The sequence below is a fragment of the Neofelis nebulosa genome, chromosome 14, assembly GCF_028018385.1.
Source record: "Neofelis nebulosa isolate mNeoNeb1 chromosome 14, mNeoNeb1.pri, whole genome shotgun sequence".
In the NCBI taxonomy this organism is placed as follows: Eukaryota; Metazoa; Chordata; class Mammalia; order Carnivora; family Felidae; genus Neofelis; species Neofelis nebulosa.
In genome coordinates this window covers 17,892,098-17,915,185 of record NC_080795.1, presented here as the reverse complement: position 1 = coordinate 17,915,185, position 23,088 = coordinate 17,892,098, and the positions used below count along the sequence as shown (strand labels likewise).

At 38.2% G+C, this 23,088-nt stretch overlaps 1 protein-coding gene and 1 long non-coding RNA gene across 3 annotated transcripts in view; one reads left to right on the top strand and one right to left on the bottom strand.

Annotated features, from left to right (window-relative positions):
* The window catches only part of CPA6 (carboxypeptidase A6), a 541,179-nt gene that overhangs the window by 509,736 nt on the left and 8,355 nt on the right, over positions 1–23,088 (top strand). The gene's annotated exons all lie outside the window — the stretch shown is intronic.
* Positions 1–23,088, bottom strand: part of LOC131495008 (uncharacterized) — a 51,637-nt gene that overhangs the window by 26,722 nt on the left and 1,827 nt on the right. The window contains exon 3 of the long non-coding RNA XR_009253715.1: positions 22,990–23,081. This is a non-coding gene — a long non-coding RNA (uncharacterized LOC131495008). The remainder of the gene's footprint in view (positions 1–22,989; positions 23,082–23,088) is intronic.

The following is a 23,088-nucleotide window of genomic DNA, read 5'->3' as shown; positions in this document are numbered from 1 at the left end:
TCATGAAACCCTGGCCAGCACAGGGTTTTCTAGTCATTTCATTTTCTAGTCCCCATCTATTACCTTGGCCAAAAATTCTATTATTTCATAAGCTTTTTCTGATATTCAGTGCAATTTTTCTTGTTCTTTGTTTTCATTTTTGGTACTACACCACCTTGTCATAGTCATTTACCATTCATACTATTTTGGTTTTTAAAATAATGTGCCTAATAGACATATTAACGTATTATTTCTATTTCCTTAGTAATACTTGTATGAAGAAGGCAGTGTCGATTCCTTTCAGTGCCCCTTTAACTCATCAACCTTAAACATGTTTTTGCAAACTTCCTTCTTTCTAGGATAGAGAATCAAAAAGCTAAACTGAAAATCCTTCTAAGACTTAGAACACAAAACGCTTATCTTCTTCTCTTGCTGTTCAAACATATATTTTCCAGTTAATACACCCACTTAAAAGAGCTATTTTATCATTTGTGAATTTATCCTTACATCCTTTTTTTCTCTAATCTAGATATTGATTATATGCAAAACTCCACCTCCCTATTTTACCCTTCTCACTCCTGAAATAAGACCCACCCATGAGCTTTTGTAACCACAGATTAAATAATGTTTAGTACTGATAGTGTGCACACACAAAACGATATATTTTTATTTCTGATCATTCTTGTGGGTAAATATATAAGAATTTGCATATGAGGGGCAATATCTCAGTTTATTTATAACATCTATTCCAACATCATAAGTAAATATCTTTGTTGAATATTTAAAATGATGTTACAAACAAAATGTAAAAGCCATTTACAAATAATTTATTTTTTTGAAAGTCACTTAAGTAGCATATAAAAATGACATTTAAAAAAAAATTTTTTTTAACGTTTATTTATCTTTGAGACAGAGAGAGACAGAGCATGAACGGGGGAGGGTCAGAGAAAGGGAGACACAGAACCAGAAGCAGGCTCCAGGCTCTGAGCTGTCAGCACAGAGCCCGACGCGGGGCTCGAACTCACGGACTGTGAGATCATGACCTGAGCCGAAGTCGGCCGCTTAACTGACTGAGCCACCCAGGTGACCCAAAAATGACATTTTTAAAGTGAGGCATGATGGAGGTGGCAGAATAACTCCCTCAGTTCCTGAGATACTGATTTTTTTCATTTGTACTGATTTTTTTTTTATGTTTGTTTATTTTTGAGAGAGAGACACAGACAGAGCACAAGCAGGGGAGGGGCAGAGAGAGAGGGAGACACAGAATCACAAGCAGGCTCCAGGCTCCGAGCTGTCAGCACAGAGCCCGACATGGGGCTCCAACCCACAAACCACAAGATCATGACCTGAGCTGAAGTCGGACGCTTAACCGACTGAACCACCCAGGTGCCCCTGATTTGTACTGATTTTTTAAGTCCAGTAATTTTATTGCATCTGTTTCACCAGGTGACCCTCCCATGCTGCTCCATCTTTAGGAGGCCTCTAGTCTTGCCTTGGGCATACATACAAGAAAGGTTTTTAAAGCTTTTATCTACTAATTCTTTTTCTACTATGCTGGTTGCTTTTTAGCATTATTTAATTTCTGAGCTCACCAAAAACAAACTACATCTCTCTGATAATTTTCCTCCAGCTGTATCATTTGCATTTGGCAAGTCATGTTATTTTTTTTTCATAAATTTCATTTATATCTAGCTGCCTTGAATTTTTCAGTCCTCATTACTGTTTTTAACATCTCATAAGCATTATTGCATTATGTTCCTTACGGGTCACTAATGTTATTAAATATTTTCTTTGTTATCAGATTCTCAATTCCTTTCAATCCATATGCTTATTATTAATCCAAGCTCCTTTTGAAGTCACTTTTGTTATTAAAACAATCTTTTTTTAAAAAAAAATGTGTTTAAACAATCTCTTCTAAATGCTATTCTTACATGCAGAAATAGAAAAGCAATGATACTCTTTTTATCTACCACTTTCTGTAATTGTTTGAAAAGCTCTGTTATGCTCAATGATGACAGGAGACTCATGGGCAGTTACCTTGCCTTTATACTGTCATTTCTCAAGCCACAGACAATCCTAGTGAACTGCAGCACCTGAGCAGTCCAGGAGAAGCTATTAGGTGCCTGGAAAATAACTTAGTCTGTTTGGGCTGCTATAACAAAACACCAAAGACTGGGTGTCCTGTAAAAACAAACATTCATTTCTGGCCGTTCCAAAGGCTGGGAAGTCCAGGATCATGGCACCAATAGTTCTGGGGTCCAGTGAGGGCTTCCTGGTTCATCGATAACACCTTCTCACTGTGTTCGTGCATAGTGGAAAGTGTAGGGAGTTCTCTAGGATCTCCAATCCCATTCATGAGGGCTCTACCTTTGTGATCTACCTCCCAAAGGCCCCACCTCCTAATACCATCACATTGGGCATTAGTATTTCAACATATGAATTTGGAGAGGACACAAGAATTCAAACTGTAGCAATAACTGATACTAATGATGGCACTATTTTTAAGTTGTAAGAAAAACTTTTACAGTGTAAGAAAAAATGCCAAATACATTTTATATAGTTATCTCAAAAGTTATCAGATGCATGACTAAATTCATTCATTCATTTATTCGGTTACTATTTACTGAGCTGGTTATTGGGAAAACTGCATTAAACAAAACAAATTCAGGTTGTTATACATGCTGTGGAAAATATATAGTACTAAGCAAGTAATAGAGAGGGCCAGGGATCGGTGTGGGTTAGGTGTTTTTAGGTGGCATAGGAAGAACATTCTGATGATACGAGACTTGAGAGCAAAGGGGGTCTGAGGAAAGAGCAGGTAAAGGGAACGATTGTGTAAAGGCTCCAGATTGGAAGCATCTTTAATGTATCTAAGGAAGAGCAAGGAGGGCTATTTGTCTGGAGCTGAGTGAGGTAGGAAAGAGGAGTAGGAGATGAAGTCAGAGAAGTGGTCAGAAGTCAGATGTTACAGGTCCAGCGTTAAGAACTCTGGAGTTTGCTCTGAATGGGATGAGAATTTGAGTTGAGAGGGGACATGATCTAACTTTTTAAGACAACTATTCTGGCTACTTTGTATCAAAGGGATTGTTGAGGGCAGATATTTCTATTCAAATTACACTTTCCCATTTGAAAGCATTGCTTTCAAAATATAAAATGTCTAACTTATAAATATTATTATCCACATCTTTAGACAACCTTTGCATAAACCATACCAAATTCTAAATGTAAATGTATCTTTATTGTATAAGGAACTAAGTTTTTTTTAATTTGATTTGTACGTCTTTTATTCTTCTTTTGGCAAACATCAGATAATATGAGCAAAACTATATTGCTCACTATAGTTACATACATTCTTTTTTGCTTTATATAAGTTGGTAAACATATGTAAGTGGATAAAATTCTTGGCTAAAGACGTATTCCAAAACTCTTATGTATACTTTTCTGAGTTAAGAGAAAAGAAAACTTACGAAACTTCCATTAGACCATAATCATACAGCAAACTAAATTAGCATATGCTGTTTTTAAATTAACATCTGCCATTTTTTAAAAACTTCAATTTTTGGTTACAGCTAAAACGATTTTTATCTGATGTTTTATGAAAGAACAGAAGTTGACCACACAAATCTTACTCACAACCATATTGGCCATTTAAAAATAAAAAATAATAAAAATAAACTTATAATCAAGAAAATTCCACTTATTAGAAAAAATAGCTACCACAAGTTATTTTAAGTATATGGCATTTATAATAACTAGGTTGGTATTTTTTTTATTACTTCTTAATGCTTACCTCTTAATTTTAAAGTAACAGAGGGGCACTTGGGTGGCTCAGTTGGTTAAGTGTCTGACTTCAGCTCAGAGCATGATGATCTTGCAGTTTGTGAGTCTGAGCCCCACGTCAGGCTCTGTGCTGACAGCTGGGAGCCTGGAGCCTGTTCCTGATTTTGGATGTCCCCCTCCTCTCTCTGCCCCTCCCCCGCTCATGCTCGCTCACTCGCTGGCGCGTGCGCGCTCACTCTCTCAAAAAAATGAACAAACATTAAAAAAATTTAAAGGTTAAAGTAACAGATTACTTCATAATAAAGCGAAGCTAGCTAGCATTTTATAATTTAACTCTTTTATAAGTTTCAGACCCAAAATTTCAGATCAAGGATTACAAAACAGTCAGCCTTCAGAATATATAATGTTTAGCAGACAGAATGGTTTTTCATCTTTTGAATTAGAACACCTTCATGCACTTACTAGCTCTACCTGCCCTCAGTCCCCACCAGCTTCCCACATTGTCACCAGCTGGGCATGTGAGACTGACACCATTTTTAATACTTAAAAACCCAATATTTACTTACAAAAATTAGTTACAGCCATGGGTCAAAAATTCAAATATTATAAGCTTGATGCTAAATCTTAATACATATTTCTAATTTGGGAATCAAACCAAAAAGGCCTCATTTTTATCATACATGGAACTAAGTGTTTTTTAAAAGAAACCACAGTAAAGATAAGCAACCATGCAAGAAAAATTTTGCAATAAATATAGCAGAAAGGTTTTACTATTTTTTTTTAAATTTTTTTCTAATGTTTATTTTTGAGACAGAGACAGAGCATGAGCAGGGGAGGGGTAGAGAGAGAGGGAGGCACAGAAACCAAAGCAGGCTCCAGGCTCTGAGCTATCAGCACAGAGCCCGACAGGGGGCGCGAACCCACAAACTGCCAGATCATGACCTGAGCCAAAGTCAGACGCTCAACCAACTGAGCCACCCAGGCGCCCCAGTTGTTACTATTATTTTGATATAAACACTTCAGAATCAAACATTACATAACAAAAATAATTTTTAAGAGTCCACATAAAATGTGAAGAAAAACTCCCAGACTCTAGAAGTTAAAATTTTGTAAAGGTCATTATTTGGGGTGCCTGGGTGGCTCAGTCGGTTAAGCCGCCGACTTCGGCTCAGGTCATGATCTCGCGGTCCGTGAGTTCGAGCCCCGCGTCAGGCTCTGTGCTGACCGCTCGGAGCCTGGAACCTGTTTCGGATTCTGTGTTTCCCTCTCTCTCTGACCCTCCCCCGTTCATGCTTTCTCTTTCTGTCTCAAAAATAAATAAACGTTAAAAAAAAATTTTTTTAAGTCATAATTCATGAAAATAAACCAACATGATAAAATGGGGAACCTCCTAATAATCAAAAACAATATTAAAATAAGATAGCATTTTATCTATTAAATTATTCCCCCAAATGCCTAATATGATAACCTAAGCAATGGTAACAGTAAAACTGGGACAGCGTGTTCTAATGGGGGCATTAGAAAGCAACCTGACCAGATACTTCAACAACACCATTCATTCTGCCATTCATTCATTCAAAAAAAAAGAAAAGAAAAGAAAGTACTGCATGCATTCTATTTCACGCACTGTGCTAGGCACTTGAGAAGCAGAAACAGATCCAACAGATTCTGTCCTTACAGGGTTTTAAATCATTGAGGTTAATTTGCAACAACATCAATGGAACTGGTGTGCATTATGCTAAGCAAAGTAAGTCAGAGAAAGACAAATACCATATGATTTCACTCATATGTGAGATTTAAGAAACAAAACAGATGAACATAAGGGAAGGGAAGCAAAAATAATATAAAAACAGAGAGGGAGACAAACCATAAGAGACTCTTCAATGCAAAGAACAAACTGAGGGTTGTTGGTGGGTGGTGGGAGGGGCGATGGGCTAAATGGGTGAGGGACATTAAGAAGGACACTTGTTGGGATGAGAACTGAGTGTTATATTAAGTGACGAGTCACTAAATACTGTTCCTGAAATCATAATTACACTCTATGTTAACTAACTTGAATTTAAATTAAAAAATAAACTAAAAAAAAAGAAAAGTTCAATTCCCAAGTTTTCAAAAATTAAATAAATAAAATCATTGAGGTTAGAGAAGGTGAAGAGAAGAAAGAGGAGGGACAGGGAAGGGAAATAAAAAAGTGAAAAAAAATTTTTAAATATTACGTAGAAATATATACAGTATAGACAAACATAAAAATAGTCCAGTGGAGATATAAAGGAAGGAGGGGCCAATTCTACTCAATCAAGTCAGAAAAATCTTCATAGAAGAAATAATAGTAGATATAAATATTAAAAACATATATTTGAAGGTACCTTCTTAGCACAGCAGATCAGTCTCATAAAAAATGTATTTGTCTTTGGGTAGACCAAACTATAGGGCAAAAAGTAAGTAGCAGAAATGATTCAGAGTCAAGAGGACATTCCTGGTAGGGGAAACAGGTGTGTCCCTGAGAAAAATATGCAGCATGAAATAGAATGGGGTGTTGTGACAGTGGCAGGTGGCCCTGCGTGGCTGCAAGGCAGGATGACTGGAAGGACTGGTGAGGGACGAGGCAGGAGAAGTTCCCAGAGCATAATCCAGTGCTGCGCTGACACGAATTTTATTCTAGAAGTCATGCCTGTCAAACTGAAGGTTATATGTATGTGGAGTTACATCACAGAAAAAGTCACAAAAAGTCATAGCACACATATCAGTGTAATTTGAAGATTTCAAAAGGGAAATTATTTTATGTTAGAGCAAACAAATGCATAATTGAGTGGACCGAACAATTAACAATTTTATTTTTTAAATGAAGTTTATTTTTTAAATAATGTTTAAGGTAAAACAAAGATTACAAAATGTTAAGGACTTAGAGTCTTTGTTGATTTTTCCTGTTAGGGGTATTTTGATGAAAAGTTTGACAAAGAGTAGATAATTGGGAGCCTTAAATAGAGGAATAATTGGAAGCTCTGAAAGCTGGGAAGAAAATAACTGGTCTCTGAGAATCACTTGAACACCAGTTTAGCCAAAGTTTAGTAAACTACAGCAGGACCATAATCCAGGAGGGACTAGCAAGGATGGGAAGGAAAAGCACACTAGAGAAATATGGAAACCGCACCATTCACTTATACTGCTGTGGGATGTAGCCAAGGACGTTCAGAAGGAAAAGAGAAGAGTAGGATGACTCTATTTCTGGTTAGAGTGACTGGTGGATAGAGGTGTCATCTACCAAGATTTGGCATCTAGTAAGAGGTTAGGATTTGGTGGAAAATAAGCGTCCAATTTTGAGGAGTGGATTTGAAGTGTTTGTAGGCATCTTGGGGAAGATGTGCAATAGGTAACCGGTTATAGACTTGGAGTAATGAAAAGGGCCTTGTCTAAACATAGGAACTTGTGGGTCCTTAGCACATAGGGAGTAGTTGAAGCTACTGGGACAGATCAGATCGGTACACACTAACAGTCAAAATAAAGTCAGAGCAGAACCTTAAGCTGTGCATACCTTTGGGTATGAGCATCTCATTTTGAAAACATATTAAAAGGAAACAGAAAAAGATGCTGACCACAATGTAATCCATAATAAAATATTGAGTACAATCCAAATGTTGAATCACAGGGCAATGGTTAAATAGATTCATGTTTATTTGATGAATTTTAGGAAGCCATAAAAATAGGTAAGAGTTTCATTTAAAAATAGTAAAAAGCTTATAATACTGAGTCTAATTCAGGCTACATAATTTCTTCACTGTATATTCTATATATGATTATTGTATATGTGCATGTATCACACATGTATGATATATATACATTTATATACTAACACACAGGGGAAAAGACTGGGAAAAAATAGACTAAAATGCTAGAATTGGAGGATGAGTGTTTTTTCTTCTTTTAAATGTTTTCTAAACTTAATTTTAGAATTCCACCTTGGGGTGGCTGGGTGGTACAGTAGGTTAAGTGACCGACTCTTAATCTCAGCTCAGGTCATAATCTTGCAGTGTGTTGAGTTCGAGCCCTGTGTCAGGCTCTGCGCTGATGGTGTGGAGCCTGCTTGGGATTCTGTCTCTGATTCTCTCTGACCCTCCCCAGCTTGTGTGTTCTCTCTCTCTCACAAAATAAATAGTCTTTAAAAAAAAAAGAGTTTAGAATTCCACTTTGAGGAACAAATTTACCTTTCATAGTGTGTATTCTGCTTTTATTTTTTCCTAATAGCTTACAAGTGGTTAGCCAAACGACTAATCATGTGACGTGATTTTTAAAAAGATGCATAATTAAGTGAATTTCAGAGATAAATGCTATTTAAAATGTATGGTCTTGTTGCCACTATGAGACTTTAAGTTAGGCCACCCTACTGTATCACTGAGAATTTAACAAAACTGCATATAGTCACAGGAGTCATTCAATAAGTTTTTATTGAGCACCTAACATATGCAGGTACCCTGTTTGGATGCTACTTTGGAATGTGTCTTCAAATCAAAGAAATAGTTTGTAATTTTCTTCTTTAAATGTCTTTTTCTCTATCTATGTTTAAATGACACTTTAGATAAAGATACATTTTCTGACCATCTAACTTGGACCTATTGATATTCTTAAAAGACAGGAAGAATAAAAATGTGAAGGCTATGGGCAAACAGGCAATATTATACATTCCTGTTGACAGTGTGAATGAGTACAACTTCTGTGCAATGACATTTGGCAATGTCTACCAAAATTAAAAATACACATCTTTTTTTGACTAAGTAATTCTCCTTTTAGGAATTTATCCTCTTGCTAGACTCACATGTGTGGAAAATAACATATGTATAAGGATGTTTGTTGTAGCCCTCTTTATAATAACAAGAGATTAGAAGCATCCCAAATGCCCATCAACAAAGGACTAGTAAAGTAAATTAGGCTGTAATTACACAGTGAAATGGACAAAACAGCCAGAATTAGATAGCTATTTTATGTGCAGATATGGAAAAATCTCCAGGATTACAAACACACACAGTTAAACTAAGAAAGCTTTAAGGTTAATATATATAAAGAATATTATTTGTGTAAAAAAGATAATAAAACTGGCTTTTTGTTTATAAATGCATAGACTAACCCTGGAATAACACAAGAAGGTAGTAAAAGTGATTGCTTCTGGAGAAAAGAAATAGATGGCTAGACAGAGCAATTTACATGGCATAACCATGTACATCCATTGGCCTTTCAAAAACAGTAAAAATAAGTCAACATTCTTTTCTTTAAAAACTAAAAATCATAACTAAAATCAAGCTCCAGAATGCACTGCCACCATTCAAAGCACTTCTTCTCTTTCTTTATTATTTAGCTTTTTTATTTAGCTTAGTTATAATTAGTAAAACAGGAGGGAGTGGTACCAAAAGAGACAGCTTATAAGTTTATAAGGAAATCATACCCTTCTACCACCATCCCTCATTGCCCACACTCACCACCCCTACCAAATGGGGTAGGGGTAGGAAATGTCAACACAGAGTTCCCACTTAATTACGTATTGTCTAATAAACACCCAATGCACTGCCCTCTACTCCTCTGGTCTCCCCATCATCTCTCTTGATAACTCTACTAAAGGTGTTGACTGAAATAGATCAAGAGAAAAAGTCGAGTTTTACAGTGATTCAAACATTTTACAGAACATGTTTTATTATGTAAAAAAATATAAAGTGTAAATGAGCAAAAATATTTTAATGTGACCTGTTTCATTGGAACACAGTATCTGGAACCTATTTAGAATAAGGTTGTAGCATGCCATTCTAGCCTGCGTACTTCTGAGAGATTCCAGAGTAGCTTTCCAGCAAGTTCCACAAGAAAATAGCACTAATTCATCTCATTCACGTCCCCTAGATTCAGAAGGTACATGGGCAACAATCAAAGATGTAGCAATATGATGCAAACCTATGGATTCCCTTTTTATTCTCATTCTCAAGCACAATTCTGAAGTACATATTTGCACATGTTTTAAGGGTGTGCCAGAAAGGTAGAGAAAAACGTTGTTCAGGCTCTGGTGCAATGTCTTAACTTTTATTGTAACCTTAAATTATAATAAAAATGACCTTAAAATGTAAAGCACAAATGGAATTTTGATGTGCTAGACTAAGAGGGACCTTGCTATAGGGCAGATTGATTCACTCAAACATTTATTGAGCCCCTGCTATGAGCAAAGCACAATGCCAGACAAGTTTTCCATTCTTGTTTTTGGGAACCAGCATCCAGTGAGGGAGACTGGCATGTAAACAACCTGTTATGATTTGACGTTGAGTGAAAGCTCATAAATAGAGGCATGAGTGTCACACAAACAGGAGAAAGGAAAGAGAAACTCTGACTGGGGTCAGAGTGGGGAAGCTACAGACAAGTGGCTCTTCCCCCGTTGCCATTCTACGAATTACCAAAACTTGATGGCTTAAAACAAATTTATTTTCTTAAATTCTAGAGGCCAGAAGTCCAAAATGGATTTCACCAGGCTGGAGGTGTGGCAAGACCACAGTCCTTCAAGAAGCTCTAGAGGAGAATCCATTTCCTTGCCTTGCAGCTCCTAGTAGGCACCTGTTCTCCTTACCTTGTGACCTCTTCCTCCACCTTCAAAGCCAGTGGCATAGCATTTTCCCTCTCTGACTCAGCTTCTCTTTGCTTCTGTCACATAGCCTTCTCTTCTGTCTATTGTCAAATTTCCTTTTATAGAATGTTTATGATTACATTTAGGACCTACCTGAATAATCCAGGATAATCTCCCCATTTCAAGATCTTGAGACCCTTTTCCATATAAAGTAGCATTCACAGATTCCATGGAGTAGGACCTGGCAATCTTTGGGAGCCATTATTCAGCCTACCACAGGGGTTCAGAGGGAAGGCCCCTAATCCAGCCCCTTTATCCTGAAGTCTGTGGTGAACCAGTGAAAAGTTTCAAGCATGGGAATTGCATGGTAAGATATGTATTTTAGTAAAAATTAATTTAGGACTTCTGAGGATATAGGTGAAAGAAGAGACTGGAGTCCGTGAAAACCTTGTAATAATTCAGGACAGTTTCAATATGACCATAGTAGTTGGGGTAGATGTCCTGAAGAGGAATTAAGACAATGGCACTAACAGTTGTTTGCAGGCTATTGGACAGAGTAAATGATTTCTGGTTTTGGCAATCAGGTACCATACACCAAGATCTGTAATACAAAAGGAGAAGCAGATTTGGAAGGTAGTTGGAGGACCTTAGGCAGGGAGGGAACTTTTTACCTCAGAAGTTTGGTCTGGGAATTAAACAATTTACTTGCAAACTAAGTTTGAAATTGCAATCCATTCCTGGAGACCGCCTCTAAGAACAAAACCGGAAATCAAGTAACACAACTTTGATTACTAAATTTTATTCTCACTTCCTTAGCACAGAATCTAGAGACATTAGGAAAAGTAATTATGGAATTACATTTAGAATTTGGTTTCATCTTCATTGGAACCATAAACTATCAATGCTCTAAAGAGTCTCAGCAATCTTTCTAATTCCACGGTTCCCAGCCTTTTTTTCCTACTACCACACACCCAATTGATGGGGACTGCACACCACCTGTGGTTAAGTCCAAGCACACCCACTCTAATTTACCTTTTCTGTCCCCCATTACAAGAGTATATTCGAATAAATTAAGAGTTATTTATCACCATCAAACCAGTTTTTTAGTTCACTAATTTTATAGCCTGTAACTAGCTACTGCGAGACAACTCCCACAACTGATAGCACCACGTGAGAACCAGGCTTAGGGTCCTTATTCCAGGACAAATGCTGTCAGACCAGTGACATGTCTGTCCCTGAGCTCATTAGTAGAATAGTTCTGACTGGAGCCCAGTCTCGTCATGTTGAGTCCATTGTTGCCTCTAGTATCTCATCCTTCTCCATTTCCTCTCTACAGACTATCTTCCACCTCAGGGGTGCCTGGGTGGCTTATTGGGTTAAGCGTCCAACTTCAGGCTCAGTCATGATCTCCTGGTTCATGGGTCCACATGGGCCTCTGTGCTGACAGCTCAGAGCCTGGAGCCTGCTTCAGATTCTGTCTCCCCCTCTCTCTGCCCCTCCCCGGCTTGCGTGTGCTCCCTCTCTCTCAAAAATATAAACATTAAAAAAAAATTTTTTTTAAGACTATGTTCTACCTCATTTTATCACCCAGAAGGACTAAGTTTCAAAGAAGCAACAAAGCCTTTATTTTTTTGTCCTTTTTTTTTTTTTAAGTAAAACTGTATTTTTTCAAGTTCCATCCATCTTGAATCCCATTGAGTCTCTGCCATTACGGTCTCCCCAGGGCTCCTAAGCCTCCCTGCTCTCCCTCCCTCCTTTGTGTTCCTGTGCACAGTCTGCAGCACATACTTTATGATGGTATCATTTCCTACATTGTCTTGTCCTCGAATTTCCTCATAGGTGCACATCTTGTCTCGCCTCTAGATTTATGAGGTCCTTGTAGAGTTTTGCATCTTAATACTCAAAAACTAAAGAGGTGATGTATGGTATGGAAGCTAAATTGCTGAAGTGTTCAGAACAGAGATGTGTGCTGTTTTATTTGACAAGACTAGAATCTCTTCATTCTGCACTGCAGAGATCTGTTATATATTCTGCAGTTGTTCTGCATGTAAAGATGGGGAAAGAGCATTTTGTCTCAGCTTTAGAAATAACATATTGGCTCCTGCAAACTAAAGGAAAACTAATAACCTATGGACTCTCATGCTTCTAAAACCTAAAGAGGGATGAATATGATGCTTCTTGTTCCTTTACCCTAGAAATCTGTTTTATCATTGTTTCCTGGATATTAAATCATTTTGGTGGTTTTTACTTGTTTCCTTGAAATGCTGTGTCCTGGTGTTTTAGCTTTCTGCTATCTTGATCTTTTTTAGTACATCAGATATCTCTGCTCAGAATCTGTGTAATAGAGGCTAGATCTGGACAGCACCTTTCAAATTGTGTATCCAGCAGAGCTACTTGAAACCCCAAAGAGACTTACTATTCAATAATATTTGTGAGCTGTTTCTTTGCATTTTAGTAAAGCCTGGATAGTGCCCCCAAAAGGCTATAAATAAAATTAGATTGTCTTAGTGGTTTTCTTTCCACCTGAATTAATTTATTTCTATCTTAAAGGCCTTGCTATTCAGGATTCTGGTTAGATTTTTTTTTAAGTTGGTATAAGAGATGAATAAGGCAAAAATTCACACAGAAACATTGGCATAAAGAATTTTGAATGTGATATTCCATTCTGCTGCTGAATCAATACTTAATCTGTAGTAAATAACATTGGCAGAAAGCCAATCTATAAAGTAAACCATAAAATGCTATAGAATATTTCAGTGTCTAATGTGCTTCTCGGGCAAACAGCATTAAATTGAGGTGTGGCCCTTCTTAATATTATACAGTTTAGCTCATTTATAATAATTATTAAATAAAATAGTTTATTTTTTATGCATCCACTCTTGGTCAAACATGGTGCGAGGCTCAATTGAGTCGGAAGATAGGTAAGCATAAGTTTTAACACTGGATACTAAATTTTATGACAAATGCGGAAAAAGAAGGGTGTTAGGAGCACCTAACCCATCATAGGGGCATTGGAGAAGATGCCAAGAGGAAGTGGTAACTGAATTCTGAAACACTGAAGGACAAATAAAATCAGACTGTGGAAAAAAAAAAAAGATGCTTCAAAAGAAGGGAACAGCATGTACAGTCTTAAAGGCAAGGGAATATGGAACCTCAGGAAAATGACCAATATTTTAGTAGGAGTGAAGGCAGAAATTTTACTTTTTTAAATATAGTTTATTGTCAAATTGGTTTCCATACAACACCCAATGCTCATCCCAACAAGTGCTCTCCTCATTGCCCATCACCCACTTTCCCCTCACCCTAACCCCCCATCAACCCTCAGTTTGTTCTCAGTATTTAAAAGTCTCTTATGGTTTGCCTCCCTCGCTCTCTGTAACTTTTTTTCCCCCTTTGCCTCCCCCATGGTCTTCTGTTAAGTTTCTCAAGATCCACATATGAGTGAAAACATATGGTATCTGTCTTTCTCTGACTGACTTATTTCACTTAGCATAATACCCTCAGTTCCATCCACGTTGCTGCAAATTGCCAGATTTCATTCTTTCTCATTGCCAAGTAGTATTCCACTGAATATATAAACCACATCTTCTTTATCCATTCGTCAGTTGATGGACATTTGGGCTCTTTCCATAATTAGGCTATTGTTCAAAGCGCTGCTATAAACATTGGGGTACATGTGCCCCTATAAGGCAGAAGTTTTAGAGCAAACTAATAGAAAGCGAAATTTTAAGCATTTTGACCAAAATCAAATCATGAAGGAGTTTATCCCATAAGCATTTGGTCAGAGGAAAGGAGCATGACTCCCTGAATTCCAAGGAAGGAGAGAACTAGGTAACCTGCAAACTATTATAAAGCCATGAAAAGCACATGAAATTATATAGTCAGTGATAAAATATCAATCACAAACTTATCCGTACAGCAATAGGACAAAATCACCAGTTTTTTAAGACAGGAAAAACATACAAGATAAACTATAATACCTACCACTACCAAATTCAAACATTTTGATCACACTATCTCTGCCTTTAAGTGGTAGTAAGATTTCAGAACTTTATCCAGAAGACCACCATTGAAGACTTTTAAGCAGCAAATCAGATTTATGTTTTTAGAATAAATAAGATCAGACTTATTTATATTACAATGATATTGAGAGGGCTGAATTCAAGGTAGGCCAGACTGAAGGCTAGGAACTGTTCTGATAACGTAGGGGAATAATGACAAGAGCCTGAACTTTGTTGGCAGAATTGGCCACAGAGAGATGAGCAGATAGAATCAAAAGAATTTGTTCTCCAGTTGGAGGGAGGGATAAGGGAGAAGAAAACTTCTAGAATTGTTCCACCTAAGTTTTGACATAGGCCACTAGATGAATGAGGGGAAACACAGGCTAAGAAACACAGCAAAAGATCAATTTGGTGGGTAAGAAAAAGAACAATCATTTCCTCTAGGGACATCTTGAGCTCTCAGAGCCTCTGAGACGAGTAGATAGAAATGTCCAGAAGGTTATTATATACCTGAGTTTGAAGCTTGAGATCGAGATTCAGGAGTCATGGACTTGCGCTAGATCACATCCGGCTTGCCTACACAAGAATAGTGTTCCAGCTTCTGCCTAGATGGCCAGACACCAGCAGAAGCCAATTCTGACATTTTCCATCTACTTTGCTAGTACCATTCACCCTGCCACAGCATTCTCCTGCAAACCTGCTTCACCCAACCCAACTGCCCCAGGAGGCATCCCTCTAAAGCAGCCTCTGCCCTACCACACTCAACGGGCAGTCTTGGTTGGGGCCAGCATCCGCCCAAACCCACTATTGCCCCCACCATACCAGGCAGACAGCCCCAGCCAGGGCCAGCACCCCTTCAAAGTGACTCCTGCCTTGGGGTGGTAGGGAGCCGGCCCTTTCCACCAGCATGCCTGCAGCAGTTATGGCCAGGTTTCTCAGCCCAATATGCAGGGAGCTAACCCCACCCACCAGCAAACCCACAGCAGCTACAGTTGGGCCTCTCAGCCAGTTACACCAGGGACAAGCCCTGCCCACCAGTGCACTGGCAGAGGTTGTAGCCCAGTCACAACAGAAGAGCACATACAGCCCACACAGAAGATACCCTGGAGTGCTTTGGTTCTGGTGGGTAGACCCATGGGGCCTCATAGGATGCCTTCTACATAAAGCCACTACTTTCAAAACCAGGAGACATAGCTAACATACCTAATATGTAGAAAAAACTTAGGAAGTCAGACAAAATGAAGCAGAGGAGTATGTTAAAAAAGAATGACAAAATCTCAGAAAAGAACTAACATACCTGATAAAGAGATCAAAGTAATGGTTATAAAGGTACTCACGACATGAGAGAAGAGTGGATGAACTTCAACAAAGAAAGACAAAATATATAAAAGAACCAATCAGAGCTGAGGATTACAATAACTAAAATGAAAAGTACATAAGACAGAATCAAAGCAGATTAGATGCAAAAGAACGAATCAACCATCTGGAAGACAGGCTAGAAAAAGCACCTAAGCTGTTCAGCAAGTTTTTTTTAAGTTTATTTATTTATTTTGAGATAGAGTGAGCAGGGGAGGGGCAGAGAGAGGGAGGGAGAGAGAGAATCCCAAGGAGGCTCTGCTCTGTCAGCACAGAGCCTGACACAGGGGTTGATCCCACAACCCTGGGATTATTATCTGAGCTGAAACCAAGAGGTGGACACTTAACTGACAGCCACCCAGGCACTCTGCAAGTTTTTTTTTTTTTAATAAGGAGGGAGGGGTCTCAGATGGCAGCATAGGGAGACCCTGAACTCACCTCCTCTGTTGGACACTGAATTCTTGCCTACCTATAGAGTAATTCACCTGAAGAAAAACTGAGAGGTGACTAAACAGCTTCTGCACAACAAAGGAGAGATAGAGACATAGTAATGATAGGAACTCCAGCCCCAGTGCAGTGAACTTCAGCAGAGAGGGATATCGCTGAGGGGCCCACCTGCAGATTCACCCAACTGGAGCACAGTAGAAAAACAGTCTGGAAGGCAACTAGACATAAGGGAAGGAAACTCATCTCCTAACCCTAGAACATCAGCCAAACAATAGGGGAGCTACTGAAATCCTTTCTGATGTCAGAGGTGCTGCCTAACACCATTGCTGACATTTCCTTTCCACCTTGATAGTACAGATGGGAGCAGGATCGTGGTGCTCTAGGAAGCCTGCCACCACAGCAAGTCCTAGTCTACACCACCTTCAACCATCCCCCCAGAGGCAGCTCCCATATTCACACCCATTCCAGCTCCAACCACCCCACCCAGAGTACTGTAACCTGCACCCACCCTTGCTGGAGCCATCCCACTGGGACAGCCCTGTCCCAGAGCACCCAGGGCCCCACCAGCCCAATGGGGCAACCCAATGTGAAAAGCCTTGGGACACCCCTGGCCCATGCCCCACCAGCTGCCGCCATCCTGCCTGGGCGCCCAAGTGTGGAGCACCCAGGACATCCCAAACCAAGCCTGCTCAAGCTGTCCTGCTGTTACAGGAGGGTGGGAGAGACACTGGTCCTTGTCTCACAGAATCAAAGAATGAATCTCACAGACAACAGACAGTAAGCAAAGTGATAGAGTTTATCAAGAGAAAGTATAAAGCTCTCAAAACTAAGAGGGGTCCCAAGTGGGTTGCCAACAAGGATTTTTGTCCCTGACTTTTTATTAGGAATTTATCAAAGTTGGTGAGACTCCACTCATGGCATCTAGCCCAGGTGGGTTTGGAATACCTTTATCCTTTTTCCCCCCCCCCCCAAACCCTGCCCCTTCTTCAGCTTCCCACTTACAGCCGCAGCCTGCCTCCCCCAGGGTCCCTTTATCTCTCCCTGCCCAATGCTAACCCTTTCCCTAAGTGCCAGGCACACACAGGTGACACGGGAATGTTCCTATACAAAGCTACACCTTCAAGGCTGGGAGAGGTAGCTGTTTTGCCTAATTCATAGACATAAACACAAAAGTCAAAATGAGACAGAGGAACATGCTCCCACTGAAAGAACAAAAACTTCAGAGAATAAGCTAAATGAAATGGAGATAAGAAAATTACTTGATGAAGAGATCAAAGTAATGTTCATAAAGATGCTCACCAGACTTAAGAGTCAATGAACTCAGCACTTCAGTGAAAAGATAGAAAAGAGAAAAAAAATAACCAATCAGGGTTGAAGACTACAATACCTGAAATGAAAAATCTGCTAGAGAAAATTGACAGCAGACAGGAGGATGCAAAAGAACACATCAGCAATCTGGAAGACAGGGTCATGGAAAGCACTCAAGCTGAATAGCAAAAAGTAAGAATTTTAAAAGTGAGGTTGGGTTAAGGGACCTCTAGGACAACATCAAGCATTGTAACATTTGCATTATAGGAATCCCAGAAGGATAAGAGAGACAGAAAGGGACAGAAAACTCATTTAAGAAATAATAGCTGAAAATTTCCTTAACCTGGGGAAGGAAACAGCCGGTTCCAGGAAACACAAAGAGAGAACCCCAAACAAGATGAACCCAAGCAGGTTGGTCCCAAGCTCCCTAATAACTAAAATGTCAGAAATTAAAATTAGAATCTTGAGAACCTGGACCACTTTCTTACCCCATACACAAAAATAAACTCAAAGTGGATGAAAGACCTAAATGTAAGACAGGAAGCCATCAAAATCCTTGAGGAGAAAGCAGGCAAAAACCTCTCTGATCTTGCCCGCAACAACTTCTTACTCAACATGTCTCCAGAGGCAAGGGAAACCAAAGGAAAAATGAACTATTGGGACTTCATCAAAATAAAAAGCTTCTGCACCGCGAAAGAAACAAGCAAAACTAAAAGGCAACTGACAGAATGGGAGAAGATATTTGCAAATGACATATCTGATAAAGGTCTAGTATCCAAAATCGATAAAGAACTTATCAAACTCAACACCCAAAAAACAAATAATCCAGTGAAGAAATGGGCAAAAGACATGAATAGACACTTCTTCAAAGAAGACATCCAGAGGGCCAACTGACACATGAAAAAATGCTCAACATCACTCATCGTCAGGGAAATACAAATCAAAACCATAATGAGATACCACCTCACACCTGTCAGAATGGCTAACATTAACAACTCAGGCAACAACAGATGTTGGTGAGGATGAGGAGAAAGAGGATCTCTTTTGCATTGTTGGTGGCAGTGCAAGCTGGTGCAGCCACTCTGGAAAACAGTATGGAGGTTCCTCAAAAAACTAAAAGTAGAACTACCCTACGACCCAGCAATTGCACTACTAGGCATTTATCCAAGGGGTACAGGTGTGCTGTTTCAAAGGGGCATATGCAACCCCATGTTTATAGCAGCACTATCAACAATAGCCAAAGGATGGAAAGAGCCCAAATGTTCATCGATGGATGAATGGATAAAGAAGATGTGGTATATATAGACAATGGAGTATTACTCAGCAATCAAAAAGAATGAAATCTTGCCATTTGCAACTACATGAATGGAACTAGAGGGTGTTATGCTAAGTGAAATTAGAGAAAGACAAAAATCACAGGACTTCACTCATATGAGGACTTTAAGAGACAAAACAGATGAACATAAGGGAAGCAAAACAAAAATAATATAAAAACAGGGAGGGGGACAAAACAGAAGAGACTCATAAATATGGAGAACAAACTGAGGGTTACTGGAGGGGTTGTGGGAGGGGGATAGGCTAAATGGGTAAGGGACACTAAGGAATCTACTCCTGAAATCATTGTTGCACTATATGCTAACTAATTTGGATGTAAATTTTTAAAAATAAAAAATAAAATTTAGAATCTTGAGATGGAAATAAAAAAGCAACTACTTATATACAAGGAAAACCCTGTAAAACTATCAGCTGATTTTTCAGCAGAAACTTTGCAGGCCAGAAGGGAGTGGCAGGCTATATTCAAAGCGCTGAAAGGAAAAATACCTACAACCAAGAATACTCTACCCAACAAGGTTATCATTCAGAACTGAGGGAGAGACAGTTTCCCAGACAAAAATTAAAAGAGTTCATCAATATTAAATTGACCTTCTAAGAAATGTGAAAGGACTTTAAGCAGCAAAGACCATAACTGATATAAAAATAATGTTAAAAGAAAAAACTTTACTAGTAAAAGCAAATATATAGTAAAGTTGGTAAATCAGTCACATAAAGCTATTATGAAGGTTAAAAGACAAAAGTAGTAAAATCAATTATACCTTTAAAAAATTAAAGGATTCAAAAAATGAAAGATGTAAAATATGATGTCACATACGTTAAACATAGCGGAGGGGAGGAGTAAAAATGTAGTGCTTTGAAAATGTGTTCAAACTCAAAACCATCAACTTAATACAGACTGCTATATACTTAGGATGTTTTATATATGAACCTCATGGTGACCACAAACCAAAAACCTGCAATAGATACACAAAAAGGAGAAAAAATTCTGAGCATAAGACTAAAGAAAGTGATTAATCACAAGAGTAGAAGAGAAAAAGAGAAAGAAATAGAGAATATAAAAATAACCAGAAAGCAATTAACAAAATGATAATCATATATCTATCAATAATTACTTTAAGTGTAAATGGTGCAAATGCTCTAAATGATCCGATCAAAGGACATAAGGTAACTGAACGGATAAAAAAACAAAAAAGACCTATCTATATGCCATCATCTATAAGAGATTCACTTCAGACCTCAAGATACATGTAAACTGGAAGTTAAGGGATGGAAAAAGACCATGCAAATGGAAGCAAAAAAAAAAAAAATCTCCATAGCAATACTTAAATCAGGCAAAACAGACCTTGATACAAAGACTGTAACAAGAGACAAAGAAGGGCATTACATAATGATAATCCAATAAGATAATATGACATTTAATATAAATATCTATGCAGCCAACATAGAAGCAAGCTGATTTTATGTAAAGTAACAGACATAAAGGGAAAATTTGACAGTAATAGCATAATAATAGGAAAGTTTAACACCCCAGAAAATAAGGAAATAATTACTTTGAATGACACGTTAGACCAGGTGGACTTAACAGATACATGCAGAACATTCCATCCAAAAAGAGCAGAATGCACATTCTTTTCAAATGCACGTAGAACATTATTCAAGACAATAACCACCATGGAAAAAGAGTATGGAGATTCCCCAAAAAATTAAAAGTAGAAATACCATATGATCCAGCAATTCCACTTCTGGATATTTATCCAAAGAAAATGGAAATGCTAATTCAAAAAGATATATGCACCCCTATGTTTATTGCAGCATTATTTACAATAGCCAAGATATGGAAAAGACCCAAGTGTTCATCCATACATGAATGGATAAAGAAGATGTGGTATATATACACATTGAACCAGCACTCATCCAGTAAAAAAAATGAAATCTTGCCATTTGCAATAACATGGATGAACCTAGATGGTATTAGCTAAATGAAATAATTCAGACAGGGAAAGACAAATAACATGATTTCACTTACATGGGGAATCTAAAAAGCAAAACAAACAGAAGAGACTCATAAATACAGAGAACTGGCCCTTGCTAGAAAGGAGTGGGTGGAGGATGGGCAAACTAGGTGAAGGGGATTAAGAGATACAAACTTCCAGTTATGAAACAAATAAGTTTCATAGGATGGAACATACAGTATAGGGAATAGAGTCAGTAATATTGTAATAACACTGTATGATGACCATGGTAACTACACTTATTGTGGCGAGCTTTTCATAATGTATATAATTGTCCATTCACTATGTTGTATACCTGAAACTAATAGTATATGTATAACTATACTTCAATTTAAACATTTAATTAATTTTAAATATATAAATAATGTAAGAACAATAAGTATATATGTGTTTATAAATATACTTTGGAAATATTACTCTAGTGTTGCTATTAAAAAGTCAAATGTGAATCTAATCCCTTTTTCTTATAGATGACTTGTTTCTTTCTCTCTGGAATTGTTTCCTTTTCTTAAATTTCAACCTAGTGTATCAAAGTGTTGACACATTTCCTGTTTATCTCTCTTGTTTTGTATACAATAATTCCATTCAACCTTTCCTTGATTGTGGGAAATTTTCAATTATCAGTTCTTCAAATATTTAGCTTTTATTTCTTTCTCTATTTGGGCCTCTATTAATCAGATGTTGACAGTTATTCTATTTTTCATACTCCTTTAATTTTTCTTTCATTTTTTTGATGCCTTCTGGGAATGTTTCAAAACATATTCCATCTCATTAATTCACTCATCAACCGTATTCTTTCAACCCATGAATTAAGTTCTCTATTTCTATTCTATCTGATTGGTACTTTTAACTTCTTGTCCCTGATTAATGTATCCAATGCCCCTCTATATGCCCTTGAGAATATTTATTAGGATTATTGTAAATCCTTTTTCTCTGGATCATTAGTTTTGCTCCCTCTGGAATTAGTTGTTCAGTCTGTGATCTCTCCTTTCCAGTGCTTTACATCAGTGTTCTTCAAATGTCCCTTTATTTGTCCTGTACCTTTCAGAGTATCAGCTATAGTGTTCATATTATATTCTGAGTTCCATCCATATCCCACTTGCTTCTAAGGCATGTCCAGAATTAGACTCAAAGGAGGAAAACTACAATTGCTATAAATTCCCCATCTTAACTCACCTGTAACACAAACAAGATTTTTTTTTCAACGTTTTTTATTTATTTTTGGGACAGAGAGAGACAGAGCATGAACGGGGGAGGGGCAGAGAGAGAGGGAGACACAGAATCGGAAGCAGGCTCCAGGCTCTGAGCCATCAGCCCAGAGCCTGACGCGGGGCTCGAACTCACGGACCGCGAGATCGTGACCTGGCTGAAGTCGGACGCTTAACCGACTGCGCCACCCAGGCGCCCCCACAAACAAGATTTAATCACCTCAAGATTTATCCTGATTTGACTTGGTTACCTTTTCATATCGAGTAGAATTAGACTATCTCACAGAATCACCAGACATTTCCCATTTGTTTATGGAAAAAGACAGTTTTCTAGGGCATTTGGGAGGGCTAATCATGGCCAGTGGCAAATAACTGTAGAAAAGGTAATTCTTTCTAAATGTAAAAATGTCTTGGGACTTTACTACTTTGTGATTGTTACAGTGAATGTTATTTTCCTTCCTCCCCATCATAGACCTATGGGATATATATTTGTTAATTCAAAAATTATTAAATTCAAGTGTTGAGGATTTTTTTAAATTTTTTTCGGGTTTTTTACATTTATTTTTGAGAGAGAGGCAGAGCGTGAGTGGGGGAAGGGCAGAGATAGGGAAACACAGAATCTGAAGCAGTCTCCAGGCTCTGAGCTGTCAGCACAGAGCCTGATGCAGAGCCCAAACCCACAAACGAGATCATGACTTGAGCCCAAGTCAGGTGCTTAACCGACTGAGCCACTCAGGCGCCCCTGTTGAGGATTTCTTAACTAAATTCTTACCCCCAAGATAGCTGGAGAAGCCTCTTGCATTTTACAAACCAGTTTGGATATTGCTTGCCTGAAAATATAATAGAAATTGTTTTGGCATGTTTTGTGGAATTACTTCTGTCTTGCCTTCGTGTTCTTGATTAATCAATGTGTGTATCTTACCAGACACCTGTACAGATGTCTAGCCTTTTCTTTTGATCTGACATTCACTTACCAATGAATATTTGTTGAACATTTGCCGTACTCCTGTTCTAGTTGTAGGTGCCCAGCAAGCTGAAGACACACAGTTCCTGCTTTCACAGAGCCCTAGAGT